Raw genomic sequence first — 23,327 nt, 5'->3', positions numbered from 1 at the left:
CTCTAAAATGGATGGAAAATCACTTCCTCATAGCCTCCTAGCTCTTCTCCTGACTTCCAACTTTTGACTCCCTTTAGCCTACTCTTAACACAATAGTCAAATTGATTCTGTTAAAATGTAAGTTAGGTCTTTGGGCACTTGGGTGGCTCAGTTGGTTGAGCGTCTGACTTCAGCTCGGGTCATGATCTCATGGTTTGTGAGTTTGAGCCCCATGTCGGGGTCTGTGCAGACAGCTGGGGGCCTGGAGCTTGCTTCAGATTCCGTGTCTCCCTCTCTTTCTGCCCCTGCCCCGCTCATGCTCTGTCTCTCTCTCAAAAACAAACATTAAAAAAAAAATTTTAAATAAATAAATAGGGGTGCCTGGGTGGCTCAGTCGATTGAGCGTCCGACTTCAGCTCAGGTCATGATCTCATGGTTTGTGAGTTTGAGCCCCACATCGGGCTCTGTGCTGACAGCTCAGAGCCTGGAGCCTGCTTCGGATTCTGTGTCTCCCTCTCTCTCTGCCCCTGCCCTGCTCACACTCTGTCTGTCTCTCAAAAGAGTGAATAAACATTAAAAAATATTTTTTAATAAATAAATAAATAAAAAAAATGTAAGTCAGATCTTGTCACTCCCCTGCCTAAAATTCTCCTGTGATCTTTTTGGAGTAAAAGCCAAAGTCCACCCAGTGGCCTCCAAGGCTGTCCATGATGCAGTTACCCCTCGGAACTCATATCCTACCGCATCCTTTTGCTCACTCTACTTCAACCACACTGGCCTTTGGTTGTTTCCCACGCACAGCATGCAGGCTCTGACCTCCAGACCTTTGCACTTGCTGCTCTTTCTTCCTGGACAGCTCTTCCCCAGATACCTGCATGGCTCTCTTTTGCTTCCTTCAAGCATTTTCTTGGTACTACCTTTTCAGTGAGGCCACCCTAACCCTGCCTTCCTCAGCACTCTCTATTCACTCTTTCTCCTGCTTTCTCTTTCTCCATATCTTCTGACGTATAACTTACTTATTTTGTTCAGCGTCCATTTCCTTCCGCTAGGATGTAGTCTCCATAAGCATAGAGATGTTTGTCTTTTGTTTCATGATATATCCCCAGTGCCTAAAACAGTGTCTGCCGGGACAGGTTGTTGCCAGATAAATGTTTGTTGAATGAAAAAGACGCAGCCCACGCCCCAGAAAAATAGGCAGGCTTGAAATCAGCCATCTAGTGTGAACATGCGGAACCTGCTTTTGTTGTCAGCAGGCTGACTTGGCTCTACCTCAGAGCTGCTTCAGGAATCTTGGAGGTTCCCTAAGCCCGGATTAGCTGCCCAGTTTCCCAGCTCCATTCTGGTAACTGTCTGTGAGGCCCAAGGAAGCAGTTTGTTTCCAGAGTGCATCTAAATGTCTCCCCCCAACATCTTCCCCTCCTCCTCCTCCTTCATCACACACAAATATACCACACAACCCTCTCACTTTCCAAGGACACAACTCAGGCTATTTCTAAAACTGAGATTCTGATCCAAAACAGTAGCCAACACATAGTGCGTCTCCACGTGCACAGGAAGAGACAGGAGACCTCTGAGCAATTTCCTGGCCCTATATTTTTCCATTCCAGTAAATGAGGCCTTCTTTAGCTCAGGAATCTCTCTCTGAACCAAGCCAATGCCTTAATGGTACATGCTATTTGTCACTGTCTGGGCTTGTTTCTTTGTTCTTTTATTTACTATTTTAAGTGATAAACGCCTGGGTCCCTTATGTCAAAAAATTTTCGACCTCCAGCTCTACCAGATGTTGACTACTAGTTAAGGCACGTGTAATGCTAATGGAGAGTTCCTTTCCTAAATAGGCATTTTTATTTAATAACATATAATACTTAAATTGCACTCTCTGTCTCCAAAGGGTGTTGCAAGCTATGTACTCTGTCAGGCTGAGCAACACTTGAGTTCATGCTTTATGGCTCGGAAACCAGCAAGGTTATATAATTTGCTTAGTTTGTAGCTAGCTGTGCTTCAGACAAAGCACTTTGCTTTTGTAACAGATAAGGAAAATGTGACCAATAAAAAATGTTATTAACAACTGTCTTAATAAATAAATTAGTTTTGAGTTATTTCCGTATGCTTTAAAATTTTTTTTAAGTTTATTTATTTATTTTGAGAGAAATAGAGCAGGTGAGTGGGGAAGGGGCAGAGAGGGAAAGAGAAAGAATACCAAGCAGGCTCTGCATGGTCAGCATGAAGCCCAACCCTGGGATCTTGAGCTGAGTCACAATCAAGAGCCTGATGCTCAACCGACTGAGCCAAGCCGTATTTGTAACTTGCTCACTTGGCTATGCTGGCTCCTCCCCCTCTCCAGATATCATTTCATGGTCCTCTTGTCCCTTCCTCCCTACCCCTTCTCTTCCTCCTTGTTCTCACCTTTATTCTCTCCTTGTTTCTGGGGCTACTCTCGCTGCCAAGGGAAACCCACCATACCCACAAGCCTAAAAGTAACCCTTATCCATATCCTTCTGGGACCCATTTTCATCTGATAAGCATATTGTTGTTCATGGATGGGGAGGGCTTGAGGTCTGGTTTCTAGGGGGTGCTGAAAATCAAGAATAAGTGTATTTTTCTGGTTTATTAATTTTATGTAGTGGTGAGTGATTTAAAATACTTTTTAAATATTTTTTTTGAGAGAGAGAGAGAATGAGAGAGAACAGGGGAGGAGCAGAGAGAGAGCGAAGGAAAGAGAGAATCCCAAGCAGGCCTTGCGCTGTCAGTGCAAAGCCCGACATGGGGCTCAATCTCACAAACCATGAGGCCATGACCTGAGCTGAAATCAAGAGACACTTAACTGACTAAGTCACTGTGGCACCCATAGAGCATTTTAAATACAAACAAATGTGGACATATAATGAAGCAGAATGTAAAACAACAAATACACCACACACACACACACACAGGACTGGTTAAAGTTTGCAATTGCACCTGTGGCAGACCACTTAGGATTTCTCTTCTCTCCCATTAGGGTTACTTGGATTAGAAAAGTCTGAGGGGAACTAACATAGCATAGCATTTCCTCTGGGGTCCAGGGAGATGAAATATTGGGATTGATTTTCTAAGAGCTGGCACAGTAAGTATTGTTATTTCATTCTTTCTTTGAGCAAGAATTTTTTTTTCTGGAGATTATCTTGAAAGTAATAGAGGGAATCTGTGACATCCTTTCCCCTGGACCTTGAACATCGACCAGGCAGCAGTCTTACCAAACTAAGGCCTGAGTGGCCCTTTTCTCATTAGGCACCAAATAAAAGCAATAAGTAAGGAAACCTGTTGCACTTGATACTGTGATGGAAAAGAAATGTGTTCAAAGATGAAGCTTCTGTTACATAGTGATTTCACACCAAGTGTGCTAAAGACCTTTATAGGGAGTAGAAATGGGGATGATAAAGGCTGAGCCACTATGACTTTGATTTGACTCTAACCTGTCCATACCCAGGTGCACGTACGTACCTCCTTCTTAGCCCCACAGACAATTTATTTGGAGAGAAGATACAGCACTACGTATGTAACACCATGCTTGTAGAATACACCTACTATATAGGAGAGCAGAGAGCCCAGGAGACCAAGTCAGAAAACCTGGCTTTGAATTCCAACTCCGTCAGCTACTAGCTTTCCTAAGCATCCATTTTCTCAGCTCCAATAACACTTTATTTATCAAATGTTTCTAACTCCCTGTACATATAGTTGGATTGCCTTTCTCTATTCCCTTTATAGGTAGACTGGCCTTGAGACTTGCTTTGGCCAACAGAATGTGAGCATATGTGACATGTGTCATTTCCTTGTGGAATCTTTGAGAAGTAGTTCATGATTTTGCATGATTTTCTATCCCTCTGCCATAGCAACCTGAAACATTTCCAGTAATAGCTATTCTGTCAGCCTGAGGCCTAAAGTTAAGATGACCTGGAACAAAGTCACATTTGATCCAGGTAATGGATATGAAATGGAAGTAAGATATAAATCCTTGTTTTCTTTCTTTCTTTCTTTCTTTCTTTCTTTCTTTCTTTCTTTCAAAACCATGGCAATTTGAAGGTTGTTTGTTATTAAAGTACAACCTAGCATATACCCTGACTAATATACTATTTCATGGATCTGGAGAAAGATTAAAATGAGATACCTAATAGGTAGTATGCATGGCCCATAATGGGTGCTAAGTAAGTGTTAGTTCTTCCCTCCTTCACCACAATTCTCTGCTTTGATCCTTCTCAGCCCTTCCTTATAAGCCCTGAGCTGTGCTACTCTGTAGAGAGTAATTTTCAATTAAGAGAGAATGAAAATGAACTTTAAGACTTCCTAAACAACTCCCTAAGACTCTTTAAAAAGTAAGAGAGCCAGAGTGGAGCAGAATGGAGAATTCCCAGGGTGGAAAGAGAACCTTCTCTCTGAAACTTATAAAAGAGAAAAGAGCTAAGGGTCTCATCAAGGAACTCGGCCAGAAAGCAAAACAAATGAAGTCTGTAAATATCCAACCACAGATAGGCTGCCACCCTATAGCATCGTTCTGCTGTCATGGGACTGGAATCCGGGCATGGGCAGACATCTCACGGGATTCCAGTTCTCTCTTTCCTTTATTTATTTTTTTAATATAATTTATTGTCAAATTGGCTTACATACAACACCCAGTGCTCATCCCAGCAAGTTCACCCTCCTTTAACAAGTTATCTGTCCTGCGGTGAAGTATATTCCTTGATCTACTTGGTACCAACTTCGTTGACATTTCACCAAGAATGAGGAAACCAGCCAGACCTCCAGCTTTTAGCATTTTTCTCACTGGTTTCTTAAGAGGCCTCTCCCTTCCTCCACTCACATCCAGACTGTAGCTTCATGGGTCTGAGAGAGGAAGCCTACCAGGGCTTCTGATGGTGCTTTGACCACATCACTTGAAGTTGACCACTTCACAATTCATCCATTGAGGTCATCAACCTAATACCCTCTTAGGGTATTTAAATCCACTTTAAAGGAAAAAAATTTTCTACTGAAAGTTACTGTAGAAAGGGGTGTCTTTGAGCTTCACTAAAAGGGTAAATCATAATTGATCAACTTAGACTTAGGTCTCCAAGTTGTTGAAAATTTTGAAAAGAGGGGAGGAAAAGAGGAATGGATGAGACAGCTATATGAGGTCTCCAAGTTTAAAGTTGCTTCCAGTAATTAGAGGCAAGTTGGACAGCTCTGTTTCAGAACCTCCACTGGTAGAAGAGATAGGCAGAAAATGGGAAGGGTGACAAAGGAGAACATTCATTTAAAAGACCTCTCTTAAGCATCTATGGAGGGGAAGGTACTGTGCTGGGCATGGAGGGACAATGGCAAGAAGACAGTCATGGCCCTGACCTTTTCAAAGGGAATATACATTATTGCTCTTTTGTGTGGGTTCATTGCAGAATTTTACCATCCCTGCCCATCTGCAACCACTAGATGCCAATAGTGGCCCCTATTCATTCTGATAAGCAAAAGGTATCCTCCCTGTTTTCGGATGTCTCAGCAGGGGACCAGACTGCCTCCAGTTGAGAACTACTGAGCTTGAGTAATGATAGCTACTGAAGGTGATATAACAGAGCCGTCAAAGGGGCTTAGGGACCCCAGTGAGGGTAGAAGGAGTGAAAGAGGCCTACCCTGAGACCCCTTCCTCTCCCTGAGATGTCTCTTGATGTCTATGTATTTCCCCAAGGAAGACAAAGGATGATAGGAAAAAGGGGGCACATTCATTGTGTGCCCAGTATGGCTGGGTAAAGTACTATGAATGTTCAAGGGTGTTATGTTAGAAAGAGGCTGAGCAATATGTGGGAGGAACACAAACTTGGAAGTCAGGCAACCCAGGGTTTGAGTTCTAGGTCCTCCACTTACCATCTGTGACAGGGCACGAACTGTCTGCATCCCAGTTTCCTCAGTTGTAAAATGGTGATTAAAAAATGAGTAAGCCACCTCACAGGGTTATTATGAGATCCCATAAAATAAGAAATATAAAGCACTTGATACCAAACAAACAAACAAACAAAAAATGGCACTCAAATAGTAACTATCATTTACTAGTATCCGGGCTTCCTAACAACACTGGTAAGAAGATATTCTATTAGTTGTAAAGAGGAAAGAAGACCTAAGACAAGATTAGGGCTAGGAGCTAGAAAAATAATAAGGCAATCAGTAATTCTCATTTCAAGTTCCTTGATTTTTACTTCATCTGAACTGGCTGAGAGAGAATACCGGCAGTTACCATGGCCCTAAAAATGGGCCCCCTGGAGCCCAGTCTATTGCATACTGACCAGACTACTGGGATGGGGGAAGGAGACATTTTGGGTCAAAGACAATGGACGGGGACAAACTAGTTTGCTGAGGTGTACAACATGCTGCTGGGGAGGTCTAGATTAAGTTGACTGAAGGAACCCTTGAGTTATGAAGGAGGTGGGTTGGAGGCCTGGGGCTTGGTAACATAGGTTTACATGCTTCCAAGAGCTGATACTTGAAGGACTGGATTTGTTCTGTGTGGTCCCAGGGGCAGGAACAGGGCCAGTGGATGGAGGTGACAGGGATGCATTCTTCTCTAGTCAGTACAGCCATTAATTTACTGGAAACTTGTGAAAGGCTCGAACTGGAATTTATTCACTGTAGTGATTGTAGCACGAGCCCAGAGCCTCACCCACGTGGGACAGCTGTGGAGTCATAGCTGCTAGGATTATTACCAGCTGGTCTTAGAAAAAGCAGCCAGCTCTGAAAAGCTGACTGTCTCTACATCTGAGACTTATGTTAAAAAAAAGTATGTCAGCCAGCACTGAAACTCAGGGCAGCCCATCTATTAAAGCCCAGCAACAGGTAGTTTACCGTTACCTTCAACACTGCCCTTTGCAAACACTGAAACAAACAAACAAAAAAACCCCTCTATTAGGCTCAAATATTGTTTAGGTAATAAAGCCAAATAACTATCCATGGGATAATCTGGAAGTGAAATTTTAAGCTAGATAAACATTGAGCCTGCTATGAAAGTTCATTCTAACTTCCTTTGACCCTCTTATAACTGTGGTCCTCAGCATTTTGGTTTGTGGTAAGAAAGCATTGCTTCTCTCCTATCTAGAAGGTCTACTGGGCCTGTTTCCTCTTGCAGTTTTTAAAGAGGAATATAACTTGCACTTGAGTTCCAAGCCCAGATCTTTCTGCCTAATTCTGTTTTGATGCATCTGATACATAAAGTTGATAGACTTGTAAAGTGTGCGGGACCAGAAGAGACAGAAGCACCATTATCTCTCTAGCTTGAGCTCACTGAAGTAATAGCTCCCAAACACAGCATTTGCATAAAAGCAGCTGTCCTAACTGCCTGCCTATGATGAAGGAAATACAGATGACGAATCACATATCTAGAATTGCCCTCTCTTCCTATTTCATGGTTTCAGTTATTCGTCGTTCATTCCAAAAACGTCTATCAAGTCCCGACTATGTGTCAAAAACAGTGCTCAGTGGTGCCTAATGCAACAATAATATTTTCTGAGTGTTTCCTGTGTGTCAAGAATGTATGAAAGACATCACATGCATTAGCTCGTGTGACCGTCCCAGCATCATATGAGGTAGGTTCTTTTCCCCATCTTGCCAATGAGGAAATGGGTTAAACAAACTGCCCAAGGTCACACAGATAAGAAGGAAGGAATCAGTAGTTTTTTTTTGAAGATAATTGTTTGATGAAGAAATTAAACAATAATGATACATACTTCCAGACACTTTCTAGACTTCTGTCAAATATACAAACTGGCTGTAGGTAGCAGTTTAAGAATGGGAAAGCTGCTTGCCACCCAAGACCTAGATTATTTAAAGTACCTCCCTGCATTTTATTAGTGAACCCCAGTTTTGGTCTCCTGCAGTGATTCCCAGACTTCTCAGCATGAGGACTCCATTGTAAATTATAAAAATAAACCCATTTTCAAAACCCCCAGTAGGTTAGAAACAATACAAAATAACCCAAAGCCCTTTGAATTCAGTAATATTTAAAAATTAATTTATACTTTATTAATCACCCTAATATAGTTATATTTGAAGAGCAGAGGTACATAGACATTCACAACACTGTTTAATCAGTAAATTTAATCTGAGTCCTCAGATCCCTAGAGATTCACAGAGCTGTATTGCTTCAGCCAAATTGTTTCCCTTTGAGCCTCAGTTTTCTCATCTCTAAATTGGAGATAATAAGAGCTTTTTTAGAGGATCTCAGAGAAAGTTAATGTGAGGCCAGCAGGACCGTGGAGGGCTCTTGTTCTTGAGACTACAACAATGCTTAAAAGCACAGTCCCTGACAAACATGATTCCAATCCAGTTAGGGAGAACAGAAGCACATGAGAGAGTTAGTGAGCTGGGCATCCCACTGAAGTAAACTGCCTTCTGCAACCTAGTTGTAGAATTTGACTTGATAATGTATAAGGCAGAGAGTGTGTGCACAACGGGTTCACTATCACCTTACACACGGGAAATTTAATTCACTTGAAAGCTATCAATTTTTCGTTGTGTTCGTGTTGGGTCGCTGTCTCTGACTGAGGCACTTGAAGTTACAGGGACCCCAGGTGGTCTGGGTTTAGATTCGTCCCTTGCTGTGCTGCCCGATGATTGCAATGGGGGAGCATGAGCCTGTGCACATCATGGTGATGGAAGATGTTTGATTTGGTTTGGTTTGAAGCTACAACTCACATTTATTGAATGGCTGCCATGGTGAGGGGGTTATACAATGGCCCTAGTATTAATATTTGATGATATTTTGATCCAGATATAATTTAAAGCACATTTATCATGCAAATTGAAACTTGCTGTTTAACTTAGCTGGCTCAACCCCCAGCCTGAAGTCACAACCTTACACTTTTATAGCCTGCATTCACCACATTTTCAGGATATCGTTGACTCCAGGGATAGAATCTTCTAAGTTTCCCTCTGTGAGAGTGGCTTGGGGGCAGCAGAAATTACTCCAGTATCTCCCTTTGGGTTCTGGGACTAAGACAACAAACTGTGCTGTCACCCCCAAACCCCTACTTCATGGCTGTAGTGAGCACACAGCTGGATAACCTAGCTGCCTCTCTTCCTTCCACTGCCAGGAAAGTGGGTCCCATGAGCAGTGGAGTTCAGATTAATAATTAAAAGGCCAACATTTATTGAATATTACTGTGGGGCAGGCACTGTATGAAGCAATTATGTGAATTATCACCCTTCATCCTCACAACAAACCCTAAGAGGGTGGTGCTATTTTACACCTGTCATGCAGATGAGATTAGAACTGCCCATTTGTTGATTATCACACTGCTGGCAAGCAAGAGGGTTGGGACTTAATTTTAAGCAGCCACCCCCAGAATGTGAGTCGTGAGCACGCCTCTGTATGGTCTTGTCACTCCTCCCACATACACCTTGCTTGCTGGGATACCTTCTCACCCTGGTTGATGGCCACATTGTACATGTTGCCAGGAGGATGGGGACCAGATACATGGAGAGGCACCTGAGTGAGAAAGAACAAAGCCTTTGGTTGTGGCTTTATATATGGCAGTTGGCGATGTGCTGGCAGGGGAAGATCAAGAGGGATCCGATGATATGAGATGATTGTCCTTAAAGAAATTCTCAGAGTTTGAACTTGAAATCAGAAGCATCCTTAGGGATCAACTGACCAATCCCTTCATTTTACAGATAAGAAATAGAGGCTCAGATAATTGGCCACAGCCACGGAGCTGGTGTGGGACTCAAAACTCCTTTCTCTCTGTCTCCCTCTCTCCTCTCCTTATTTTTGATTTGGTACAAAAGGATATTTGGTGACAATGTTTCCTCTATACCCCTTCCCCTACCCCAGCCATCCCATTCCCCTACCCAGAGGCAAATCCTATTAGCAGGTCTATTGTATCCTTTTAGAGATATTCTCTGCACCTCGAAAGTATACTTTTATTTTGTTATTAACAAAATTGGTAGCATTATGCAACCTGGCACAATCTTGCTTTTTGTACTCAACTATACAGGTTGGAGATCGCTCCATTATTACAACATATTTTTTTTCTTTCAAAATTATAACAGCTTTATTGAGATATAGTTTACATAATATAAAATTCATACATTTCCAATTGTCATTGTGATGAGTTTTAGAAAATTTATGTAGCTATACAATCATGACCAGAATCTACTTTTGGAAGAATTTCATTACCCCCCAAAAAGTTCATTATGTTCATTTGCATTCACTTCCAGCCTCTACCTCCAGCCCAGGAACCACCCAGCAACTTTTCATCTCTATAGTTTTTTGCTTTTCAAATTTTCAAATACATGAAATCATTCAACATTTGTTCTATACCTGGCTCCTTAGATAACATGTGTCTGTTTATTTCACTTACCGAATTTTTGAGATTCAGGGCGCCTGGGTGGTTCAGTTGGTTAAGTGTCTGACTCTTGATTTCGGCTCAGGTCATGATCTCACGGTTCATGGGTTCGAGCCCCGTTGGGCTGGGCGCTGTCAGTGCAGAACCCACTTGGGATTCTCTCTCTCCCTCTCTGTCTGCCTCTCCCCCACTCACTTGCTCTCCATCTCTCTCAAAATAAAGAAGTAAACTTTTAAAAAAAGGTTGCTTTTGAAATCCATCTACATTATTGCATATAACAGTATAGTTCCTTTTTGTTGTTGGGTAGTACTCCACTGTACAGATATAACAATTTTTATCTCCTCTTTGATTGACCTTTGAATTGTTTTCAATTTGGGGCAACTGTGAATAATGATGCTGCGAACCTTTGTGTGCAAGTCTTTTATATGGACGTTTGATTTCACTGTTGAGGAGTAATTACCCAGAAGTAGAATTGCTGGGTTGCATGGTAAGTATATATTTAACTATTTAAGAAACCGCCAAGCTGTTTTCCAAAGTGTTATACCCTGTAACATTCCCAGGGGCGGTGTGTTAGAGCTCTAGTTTCTGCACATCCTCAACAGCATTTGGTACTTTCAGTCTTTTTGGTTTGGGACATTTTACTGGATGTGTACTGATGTCACGGTTTTAATTTGCATTTTCTTTTACATATCTTTTCATGTGCTTGTTTGCCATTTGGACATTGTCTGTGGTTAAGTATCCAAAATTTTTGCAGTTTTTAATTGGGTTGTGTGTCCTATTATTGAATTGTTAAGAGTAAGAGTTCTTTATATATTCCATATATATTCTTTTTCAGCTCTGTTTTGCAAATATTTTCTCCTAGTTAATAGCTTGTCTATTTTTCTAAGGGTGGGTTTTTTTGAAAAGCAAAAGGTTTTAATTTTGACGAAGTCCATTTTTCAATTTTTTTCATTGATTGTGCATTTTGTGCTGTAACTAAGAAATCATTGACTAACCATGGTTACAAAGATTTTCTCCTATGTTTTCTTTTAGAAATTTTATAATTTCAACTCTTACATTTAGGTCTATGATATACCCTAATTTTTTTTTCTAAATATAATATATTGTCAAATTAGCTAACATACAGTGTATACAGTGTGCTTTTGTTTTTTGGGGTAGAATCCCGTGGTCATTGCTTACATACAACACTCAGTGCTCATCCCAACAAGTGCCCTCCTCAATGCCCATCACCCCTTTTCCCCTTTCCCTCACCCCCCCCACCCTCAGTTTGTTCTCTGTATTTAAGAGTCTCTTATGGTTTGCCTCCCTCCCCCTCTGTTTGTAACTATTTTTTCCCCTTCCCTTCCCCCATCGTCTTCTGTTAAGTTCCTCGAGTTCCACATGTGAGTGAAAACATATGATATATGTCCTACTTTAAGTTAATGTATGTGTATGGTGTGAAGTAAGAGCCTGAGGTTGTGTTTTCTTTTGGATATAGTTATTCAGTTATTCCAGTGCTATTTGCTTCACAGATTGTCTTTCCCTCACTGCATTGCCTTTACACCTTTGTCACGGTTGAGCATACCTAGAGTCCATTCCTGGAGTTTATTATATTCGTTCTTTTGTAAGGCTGTATAATACTCCATTCTATAGATGCTTAATTCAATCATTTCTTATTGATGGACAATTATGCTATTTTTAATCTTTTTATCCTACTTCAAATAACGCTGTGGCAAATATATTGCATTGTAGGAATGTGTTTTTGCATCTTATAGGATTAATTCCAAGAGAAGCCAATTGTACATTTTGATAGACATTTACAGTTTGCTCTCTGTAGTAAGTTTTGATCATTCACTATCACACCAGCTGTATGAGCGTACTCTCCAGATCCCCAGAAACAAATATGCTAACAAATGTTTCATCTTTTATTTCATTAAGTAGGTAAAAAAAATAGTATCTGGTAGTTTTAATTTGTATTTTCTTATTATGAAGTAGGATGAGTATCTTATTCTTTACAAATTTTAGGGTCAAGTATATCTCATTTTACGTGAAATGTGGTTTATGTCCTTTGCCTCTTCTCTCACCATATTAAGTTCCTTGTGATAAACATTGTGTATATTTCCCCTAGTTTTGTGTTTGTCTTTTGACCTTGTTTATTGAGTTTTGGCCCTATAGAAGCCTTTTATTTTAAGTGATAATGTATAATAAATAAGTCTTCTGGGTAAAACCAGAAAACTATTCCTACTCTGAGATTAGAAACAAAAATGAATCTCTCATTTTTTTGTATTTTTTACGTTCTTATTTATAACATTTAAAGTTTTTGATCTATCTGGAGTTCAACTTAAGAAATAAAGTAGGGATATAAGTTTTTCCCCCTTAAATAGCTACCTAGTGGCCCTAACATAGTTAATTATATAATCCAACGTTCCCCTCTGATAGGCAGTGCTTTTTTTGTCACCTACTAAATTTCCATATGCATTTGGGTTTACTGATCTGATTTATGTATTCTCTGACTCCTTCTGTCCTGTGCTACTTATATTTTCAAAATAACACAGCAAATGAAGCACTTTATGAATTGCTTGCAGTAACACTTAAGTCCTTTCTCACCTTCTATCCTAGTGTTACTAGCTAACAAAATTCAAACTCTTTTTTTAACATCCCAAAGGAAAATATAATTAGGGTAGTAAGTCTCTTTGGAAGTATAGGCAAGTAATAATCAGATACTACATTTTTGAGTCAAATAATTCGGTGCTAATCCATGGTTTCCTTCTAGAACAACCAATGATTTTTGGATAGGCTGTATCTCTGTACATATGTGTATGTTTGCACACATGTGTGTAATGTCCATGTGCCATGAACAGAAGAAATAGCCCTTTATTGAGTAAACTGAATCCTCCTCCCCCCAAATCCGTATCGGTTGAAGAACAAATAAATCTAGCGTTTTATGTCTTAATCATTCTGGGGTGGGATTTGCTCATGATTCAGGGTCCTCCCTGGCCTCATGTATGAAATATGTGATGACAAAATTCCTCTCCTAGGAGGGTCAGAAGGAGCACAAAGGAGGCAGTGTAAGTCATAGTAAAGAATGGGATGTCTGAGCACTTAGAGGTTGTGAAGGCACACTAAATAGGATTGCTTTCTTCAGAATGATGTGGTCTTGTGCTGTACCTTCTTTTCCCAAAACTGGGCTCTCCACTCCTTCCCCAACATCCTGTACAGACCTGGGGCCCAGGCTGCAGCCAGGAGATAAGAACTCTCTACCCCTGGGAACCTGGACCGAGCCAGAGATGGGTCATTGTGCTGAGGAGGGACTGGGTGGCAGGAACACTGTGGCTGAAGTTGGAGGAGATGCCGACTTGCTTGCTGCATTCCTGGATGTCTCCTGAATGTCAAGAAAGATGATGCTGGGAATAGTCCCTCCTTACCCAGCTCTCTAAAAACCCTGGCAAGAGGAGGGATTCTGCATATACCTATGAGTAACTGTGGAACTTTTTTTAATGTTCTTCACCCTAAAAGTTCAGTGTCTAATAATTCAGGAACCCCATCTTGATGGATTAAGTACAGTTCTCCTTAGCACCTTAAAAGTGTTTTATATATATATGTGTGTATATATATATATATATATATATATATATGTATATAATATACATATATATATGTTTTATATATATGTGTGTATATATATATACACATATACGTATATTCATATACATAATTATTTTTATATATGTATATATAATTATTTTTAGCATAATGATGGAAGATCTCTCTTTATTTTTCTTTTTTAACTGAAAAAGTCCTGTAGGGTGGGAGTTGGGGGAGGGAGGATCCACTATGCTGTGGGGAAGAAAACTGCCTGAACTAGAAAAACAGCAAGAAAAAAGTGGTGGCATACTGTAATGAGTGTTCAATAAAACTGGGTTGAAATCGTGAAGTTCTTCATCTCCCAGCACTTCCTGTGGAATAAGGCCAGAGGGCCTTGATTAAGGGGGAGAAGCCACCATCTCCAAGCAGGCAGAGGCCTGGATGAAGCAAACCAGAGGCTATTCCGGTCCTCTCCCTCACTCTCTTCCGGCCCTGCTTCCTTTCCCCACCCCTCCAACAATAGCCCCCTCTTGATTTCTGTTCCAAGACAGAACAGTGAGTGCAAAGGAAACTTTAAGGATTCTTTCCACAGAATTTTCTAACTGGGAAAAGTGAGGTGTATGTGTTGGCATCTGCTCCTTGGCCGTGATGCTGGAGACTGAGGCCCCCTTCCTTCTCCCAGGGGCAGACTCAAGGCAGGTGGCAGAGTTTCTTGTCCCCAGTGTCCAGCATTCCAAGGAAGAAGCTGGTAGAGAAGCTCTTCTTCCTGGAAGGACTCTGAGGTTATTCTCTCTTACATGGTTGCTTTTAATTTTTTTTTCAAGCTGCTGAAAGCTGAATGTCTTTTGGGGCTAATGTACCCCAAAATACTTGTCACTACCCCTGCTGGGACTTCCTTACCCTAAGCTAGTAGCTTGTAGGGTAGGCAGACCCCCATCCCCTCCCCAAGATTCATTAGATCTGGGGAAGTCCTGGGAATCTGCCCCAGGTGATTCGGATGTTTGGTGCTCAGAATACACTTGAAAAACAATACCCCAGATCTTTCCTCTCTCAGATTATCAGGGCCCCTTGATGTGGAGTTAACTTGTTTGGTGAGACCACAAAAATCATACCTAATGTTACTCAGAGCTGAATAGAGTCAAGACTTAGCCAATAACCACTATAACCACTCTCCAAGAGGGAGTTATGTTGTCTTGGATAAGGTCAAAGTTAAAAAATGGCTTTGTAACTCTTTGGAACAGGAACCTACATTCTGAAATCACTCTGTATACAACAGGTCACAACCCTAAGGTAGTGCTGCTCAAACTTGAATTTGTACCTTCATCTCATGGAGATCAGGTTAAGATACTGATTCTTTTTTTTTTTTTTAATGTTTATTTATTTTGAGAGGGAGAGAGTGTGTGCAAGTGGAGGAGGGGCAGAGAGAGAGAGAGAGAGAGAGAGAGAGAGAGAAAGAGAGAATCCCAAGCAGGCTCCTCACTGTCAGCACAGAGCCCATTGAGGGGCTCAGTCTCACAAACCATGAGATCTTGACCTGAGACGAAATCAGTAGTCAGACGCTTAACCGACTGAGCCACCCAGGTGCCCCAAGATACTGATTGTGACGCAGGAGGTCTAGGATGGAGCTAAAGGTTCTGCTTTTCCAACAAGAAAAATCATCATCCTGGGTGATGCCATGTTGTTGGTTTTTAAACTACATTTAAGGAACACTACCTTAAGGAATACTTAATTTTTAAAAATATTATTAGCTACAGGTAACACTTTCTCCTTAATGAGAAAGCTGAAAACAAGCCAACATCAATTTAGTGGCCTTGAGTAAATCACTTCCTTTCTATAATTTATCGGTTAAACAAGGTGGTTGTTTTTTTTTTTTTTCATTTCTGAAATGGGAGCAAGAGAGTATTAAGTGAAATGATGTGTATTAAGTCCTTAGCTGGCCCACTCCTCCACAAACACTGCCACTGGTGGTGGTGGTGCTCTGGCAGTGCTCATTCTCCTATTGGATATCAGTGGCTGTCACAGATGGCCAAGGGAGGCCATAACCTATTATTGGAAAATGGGAGGATGGGTCAGACTTGCCTTTGAGTACCGTGGTACTTGGCTTAATTACTGTGAACAGAGAGTGCATTTTCCAGTTTCTGCAAATAACAGAAACCTTAGACCCCTCAGGCCCCTTGTTGTTATTCTGTATTTATATTTACCCCCTTATATTGGCCAAATAAGTGCAAAACTGCTTCATTCCAGTATTTATTCATTTGATTGTCTCCATTGCCCAATTATGTAAAGGAAAGGGTATTGTGCTCCACAAGGATATCACATTTCCCTCCCTGGCTTCGCCCCTTCATGTTTGTGTAAACTCAGCCTAAGTGGCATCCCTTTACTTGAATTTACAACCCTGCCTATAAAAAACCAGACAGTGCTGAGCATTTCCTACAAGGCTGAATTCTGGCTCACAGCTCTTGTAGCCAAGGAAAAACAAATTCATGCTTGCTCGCTCGCTCTCTCTCTCTCTCTCCCTCCCTCCTTCCCTCCCTCCCTCCAAAAACAATTTGCTAATCCATCATCTGCCCAGAAAACAAACGGAAAATAAAATGCAACTGAGTCTTTTTTGTGTATCTGATAAATGTTTATCTCCCATGAGCAAGTGGGTGGGGTCTTTGCCAAGATGACACATTAATATCCATGTAGTAGCCCCATGCACATAATGGTGGAAGGAGCCATAATTCCAGTCAATTCAAGTGGGGAATAAATATGTCAAGCTGGCAGTTTGGCATTGTCTAGACCCCAAAAAAGTTTGACTAACTTTTTCTTATTAACTGTTGCATTTGGCTTTATATAAAGATAGCAACTTTCTTTCTTTCTTTCTTTCTTTCTTTCTTTCTTTCTTTCTTTCTCTTTCTTTTTCTTTCTTTTCTTTCTTTCTTTCTTTCTTTCTTTCTTTCTTTCTTTCTTTCTTTCTTTCTTTCTTTCTTTCTTTCTAGAGAGCACACGAACAAGGGAGAGGGGCAGAGAGAAAGAGAGGGGGGGAGAGAGAGAGGTAGAGAATCTTAGGCTCTATGCTCACTGCAGAGCAGTGATCCCAGTAGACCCTGGGATCATGACCCGAGTCAAAATCAAGAGTCAGACACTCAACTGACTGAGCCATCCAGGCACCCCTAAAGATAGCATATTTCACTCTAAAACCCACTTATATATTATCTATTCAACAAATATTTATTTTACATCTATTATATGTCATGTGCTATTCCAGGCTCTGGGCACGTAGCAGCGAACAGATGAAGTCCCTGTCCTCATGGTGCTTACTTTCTAGTGAACTCGTATAATACACATATCTCTTGGTGAAGACATGTTCTTTCTCTTTTTCTCTAAATGTCTTTGTTTTTATCTAAAAGTATTTAGTATTTGAATGGTCACAAAAGAGCAGTGATCGTTAGGCCATGTTTGTTGTCTCTCTGTTCCTGTCAGATGCAGACCTGCGTCCATTGCTGCTCTCTGAACATATGAGAAAAAAATTGAGTGATTTAGGTAGAAATAAGAACAACTTTTTCTGTAAGTTGCAGATTTTTCTTATAATTAAAGCAGACTTAACATGGCTTGTCAGTGCTGGTTTTTCACACACCATTATCTGTCTTTTGCCTTTCCATGTCACCATTAACTTAGGGATGAGGATCTAATGTCTAAAATAGGCTCAGCAAACATACATTATAAAAGTGTAAAAATAATAAAAAGCTTATGAGATTAAATCTAGCAATAATTTTTTAAACTTGAGTAGAAAAATTTAGTATCTGGTTTCTTTTTTTTGACTAAATGAACAACGAATACTCACTATAAGATGAAAACAATGTAGAAATGCATCAAGCAAAAATGCTGTGCATGTGGCATTGCAATATTTATACACCTATGTAATTGCTCTTTTCTCTTTTTATGATTTATGTATGGTTATAGAACCCTGGTTAGTCTCATCAGATTACTTGACAGTTCTTACTTTATAATACGAACAGCTTCTAGAATAACAACTGATAAATTCAAAACTAATTTTTAGAAAGAATATCCAATGCTGAATAGGAATTCCGCCTAAAAGCACGGTTCTTAAAACATGCATTTTTATTTAATGTCAGTGCAATCCTGAGGAAAACGAAGTAAGACACTTACCATTCATTTCAGAGAATCAAAGAACGTCTGTATCAGAACCAAATAGATCATCCAGGGCAGCGAGCAGGGGAGAAGAGTGGAAACCACCCCCCCAGGTGAATTCTGATATACACTGAACACACACAGACCACCGTGAGAATTCATCATTTTGCCGACGAGAAAACTGAGGTCTGAGCCAGTAAAGAAACCTTTCACGTCACACATACAGAGAATGGTAGAGGTCAGACCAGAACAGAACAACAGTGTTGTGCCTCCCAGTCTACTCCTTGTTCCACTACAGTAAGCCACATTAGAAGATACCTTTTGCACAACAGTGTAGAACAACTCAACTTCAATTTGTTCTCCGAAGATTAAGTATTCCAAACAAATCTATATTATATCAAAACCTCTTAGTCCAACAAAAGAATCTCAAAGTTTTACGTTATTAGTGATAGATTTCTGGTTGTTGTTGTGGTTGCACGTTTTCTTCTGGAAAGTGGAGGCGGAAGTTTAACCAAGACCTAAGTTAAAGTATCATTATTATTGACAAACTAATCAGCCTGTAGGTTTTAAAGTTTAGAGTGAGCGAAATAGCAGTTAAATGAACCACACCTCCCACCCCACCACCCCCACCTCCAGTCACACACACACTATTGGTGATCGTGGTGTTCTTTTTATCTGTGTGAAGCTAAGTGGCTCTTTACTAAAATGTTTGGGGAGAGAGATCACTGAGTGTGCTTTGCCCTCAGTAGGGAGAGAACGTGTCATTTCAAGTCCTTTCTGTCTAGCTGAATCGTGGAACTGCCACAGTGGTCTCCAAAAAACATGTCTCCAGCCCTCCAGGGCCAGGGAAAAGGTCACCAATGACCAGAGCTCAAGAGCTGGGGGAAATAGGTGAAAGGGAGAATAAACATCTACAGCATAATTGCAGTCTTTTAGAACATTCGTCTAGGTTGAAAACTTTTATTCCAAGGCAACCTTTCCCCTGTATTGAGCTCTTTTGAACACAGCTGGCATTTTAATGAGACTAAATCTGGTGTTTCTGCCATTAGCGGAGATGAGCATCAAAGCATTAAACTCTACCTTCCTTTGTTTTACAAGAACTTAGGGTTCAGGATACCTTCACTAAATATGTGTCCAACTCTAAAGCTATGAGGAATACATTTGTTCTGATAGACCTTCGGCATAGTATTGATCAAAGATAATAACACAAATTACAAAGGATGTATTCTATTATCAGCATGAAAAAAATAGAGCACCCTCAAGTATTAGCACCTGACTTAAAAAATTACAACTGACATTGATTGACTCCTAATCTTTGCCATGCATTGTCAACAATTGCCATGGTTAATGCATTGCATAAATAATCTTATTTAATCCCCACAACTGTATTATGTGGGTGCAGTTTTACCTTTGAGGAAACTGAGGCTTAGAGAAGTGAATAAGCTGTCCTAAAGGCCTGTGGTCAGTAAATGACAGAGCTGGAATTCAAACCCGAATTTGTATGACAACAGAGTCTATGCTTTTGATGTTCTGCTTTCTCCAATTTGATTCACATCCCAACACAAAGGCCTATAGGACACATCCTAACATAATTTAACATTTGTTTGACAAATTTGTAATTTTATTATAGGCACAGTTCAGGCACAAATAACAAAATCTTCTTTGTGTCAAATTCTGGATCATTCCACACTGGAGTTCCCCTAGTGATATCACAAAAGAGCCTCTGATGACCCCAAAGAAGAATCACACAGTGGAAGTTTCCACACAGGCTAACTCACTCCTTGCAGTTGAGTGGAGACAGATTGGTAGCAACTAGACTAAATGACTCAATGGCTTTTTTCTTTAGGGATCTGAATTTCTTCCCCCCAGCATCAAACACATATTCTCATGGCAAAGGCTTAACAACTTAAATGGAAATAATGAATATATATTTTTCTTTTAAAGAACACATCCTGAGATCCTTTATCTCGGGGGCCACAGTGAAGACGCATGCTAGAAGTGGGGCTGTTATCTGCACCACTGTCATCATGCCCACCTTTTGCCTCACTTGTCTTTAGTCCATGTGACTCTACTGTCACTTTTTTTGTCACACCATGTTCCATCTGATGCTTTTATTCGGTAACCAGAACTACAGAGCTTTCTATGATGTTGTTTTAATTGAGCACAAAATTAAATACGTTATCAAGAAAAAATGAAACTGAAAGAAGCAAGTCAAGATCGCAACCAAAAGTTTTCCACAGGGGTCACAGTGGCTGACAAAAAAGATGCAAAATGCCCCAATCTGTCAGTCCTGCCTACTTTTTGACCTGAAGATCTATGAAACGGGTGGCTAGGGTAGGTGGTAGGGGCCTGGAAAGCATGTTCAAGTGCTCTTAGAACCATTTTGCATCCTCTAGCAAGCAGACGCTAATCATAGCTCTCTTAAATTGCTCGCTTTATAGTGCTCTTAAAGAAAGCCTCTTAAAAAAAGGAGAAGAAAAAAGAAGTCTGACTAATGGAACAAAACCTGCACAACAGACTGGTTGTATCCTATATTCTCCCTCTTGTTAAGATGATGGCTCAGTTTTGACTCAAGATGAATTGCTTGATTATGGTTAATACACGGTCTGGCCAAATTAATTTATAAATGAGCAACTAGTTGCTTTTATCACACTCTTCCAACCAAGATTACTTCAATCCCTAAATTTTATAGAAATGAATATTTAAAAAAACTCTGCATGATTTTGTCCTTCACCCATTCAACACCTCTCTGAATTAAATGATTAATATGAGTAAATATACGTTGTCTTTCCAAATGACCTTGCTGGCCTGTTTTGACAGTGTGCTCTTGGCTCCCTCATGGCTTGCCATCATGAGTTTTTGGTAATGTTATCCTTTCTGACAAATTTAATTGAGGCAAGTTAGACTTTCAAAAACTAGTTGTCTGCATAAGCTTGACCAGTTTGCTATGGAAAACCAGGTGCTGGGTGAATATTTTTCATCTGCGTCTATAGCTTAGTTTTTCACTTGTACTATAAGAGGAGATCAATCTTAGTCTTCCTATTCTAGTCACATGTGGTTGTCCAAAACTAAAGCTCTATGACCCCAAATCTTTGCCGCCTTTTGTGTGGCAGATGACATCTTCCATCAACAGTGGATAATAAAATTTACATTCGATCCCCATGTGGAACCTGAACACGTAAGCACTCCCCCACACAGTACAATTCAAAGTGACATTCTCTTCTATTTTCCTTCAGCCTCAGTGATGCAGAATAACAGTTATACGTTAACATTCCTTTGGCAGGGGCGGGGGAGGGGTGGTCTTGAATATAAAAAAAAGAACAAGAGAAGGCTACCCTCAGTCTAGACAATGAGTGACAAAAGTCCCAGAGCAAACCATAGTTGTTAGCAGACACCCTCCTAAGGTTCCCAGGATACAGCACTGAGAAGGAGTGAATTCTCCAATGAGACACATCACACACTCCAGGGCTCCTAGTTAACCCGGCCATGTTATCTGTGCCAAAAATCAGTTTTAACACCCTGTCCTCCTAAGCCCCAGTGCAATTTTATTTCCCGTTCTGCCAGCCTCAGCTCTGCAAAGCATCAGTATTCTCTTAAGAAAAAAAGTAAAAGCTTAAATTCTGGGTCATCCATCAGTCATACCATTTGATTAAGGATTCTACCCAGCAAGGTATTTTCCATTGAAGGTGCCCACGTCAGTATCCATCCCGGGGACATTGAAATGGAAGTAGAAATGATTGCATGGGTAACTTACCAGCTCCTGAGTCTGAATGGCTGCAGCAACCCCAGTGCTTTACCTGATCCCTTGCTCTCTGTCTCTCTCCCTCTCTCTCTCCCTCTTTCTCTTGTGTACAGATTGCAGGGAACTTAAAGAACTCGCAGGGACAATGTTTCAAATGACTTAAGAAAGAACAGGAACAATACTTCGTTCTCTTTTTCTCAGATGAGTACCTTCGGGAAGAAGGAAGGAAGGGAGGGGAGAGGGAGGAAGTCAACAACCCTTTGCTTTCCTGAAAAAAAATAAGGAAACAGAAGATAGACATCTCATTTTCTCTTAAACAAAATGTTGGAAGGGGCAAAAAAAAAAAAAAATCTTTGAAAAAAGGAATTCCTCAAATATGCTCTCTGCCCTAAGAGCTTTAAAGAGATGAAAAGCCTTACTGGCCTGTCCTGTCCAAACAAATGGTGTTCCAGAAAGGCAGGCTCTCCTGAGCTTGCAGCCTCTGGTATCTTGTTTGCAGAACTGACACAGCCAAAAGGGAACAAATCATGTCATGTTGCCTCTGAGCAAGGGAACGTTTGGTCTGTTGTGCTAACTGAGGCAATCCTCCAGCCTGTGAGGCTGGGCAGGGTGACGGTCAGCCAGGATGTTTGGCTCTTCCTGGGCTCTTTGAAACACCAGTGTTGCTGCAATTTTTGAGCATGATCCTAGAGCCTTAGAGTTCTTCCAGGAACAAACAGCCGATTTATGCACTGGTCACCGAACTTTATGCAGTGGGCCAAGTCAAAGCTTCCATCTTTGCTGATGTTTTCAAAAAGAAAAAAAAAAAAAAAGCAACTTGCCACACTGCTGTTGGACATAACTATCTCGTGTGGGATTTAGTCATCTCTGGAAAAACTGAAAGGCAATTTCTGTTTTCAAAATACTGTGAAGCAGCCTAGTCTTAGCGAAGTCAGCCACAGTTTGTGAAAAGCGACGGGGAGGCTGATGAGAAGGAGAGAAAACATGGAATGTTCTTTAACAAGTTTTAACGGTGCTTGGCAGTCCAACGGGTGGCATGAGCTCTGTTCAGAGTAGTTGCGCTCTGATTATGCCATGTATCTTGTGCCCTCCATTCATCTGGTTAAGACCATTTTCACCACAAACAGGAACCAGCAGTTATGTGGACCTTTGTGGCAGCAGAAGAAAAACCAACTTTAAGGTACTTCCTTCTTTCACTCAATTGTGAAAAAAAAAGTGGGGTGGAGAGTCATACCTGATCCCAAGGAGCAATTAAAGTGAATTCAGGGAAAGAGAGATTCTGATTCAGTCTCTTTGAAAGGCATTTGTTGGGTTCTGTGGTCAATAAGGTTACTCTTTTATCCCCACAGTTTTCTTCCCCCGTCTATCATCTATCTGTGTATTTATCTATGTATCTATCTATGTATCTGTGTATCTATCTATCTATCTATCTGTCTGTATCTATCTGTCTGAATATGTGTGTGTATATCAAAGAGGACATAGGGAGACTGTTACTCAGTAGGTTGGTAAGAGCCGGAATGGAGTTGTTCCTTGCGTTCCCCGTGGCACCACTTCTGGCACAACTTAAGGAT

The 23,327-nt window shown here is 40.8% G+C and overlaps 1 protein-coding gene across 2 annotated transcripts in view; it reads right to left on the bottom strand.

Annotated features, from left to right (window-relative positions):
• The window catches only part of ZNF366 (zinc finger protein 366), a 73,107-nt gene extending 51,175 nt beyond the window's left edge, over positions 1 to 21,932 (bottom strand). For both annotated transcript variants that reach the window (XM_019463048.2, XM_019463046.2), the window contains exon 1: positions 21,769 to 21,932. The gene's annotated coding sequence lies outside the window, so the exon portion shown is untranslated. The remainder of the gene's footprint in view (positions 1 to 21,768) is intronic.
• Between the last annotated feature and the right edge of the window lie 1,395 nt (positions 21,933 to 23,327).

Source organism: Panthera pardus, unplaced genomic scaffold (assembly GCF_024362965.1).
Source record: "Panthera pardus isolate Hobbes unplaced genomic scaffold, ASM2436296v1 HiC_scaffold_2, whole genome shotgun sequence".
Lineage (NCBI taxonomy): Eukaryota > Metazoa > Chordata > Mammalia > Carnivora > Felidae > Panthera > Panthera pardus.
This window is presented reverse-complemented; position numbering and strand designations above follow the sequence as displayed.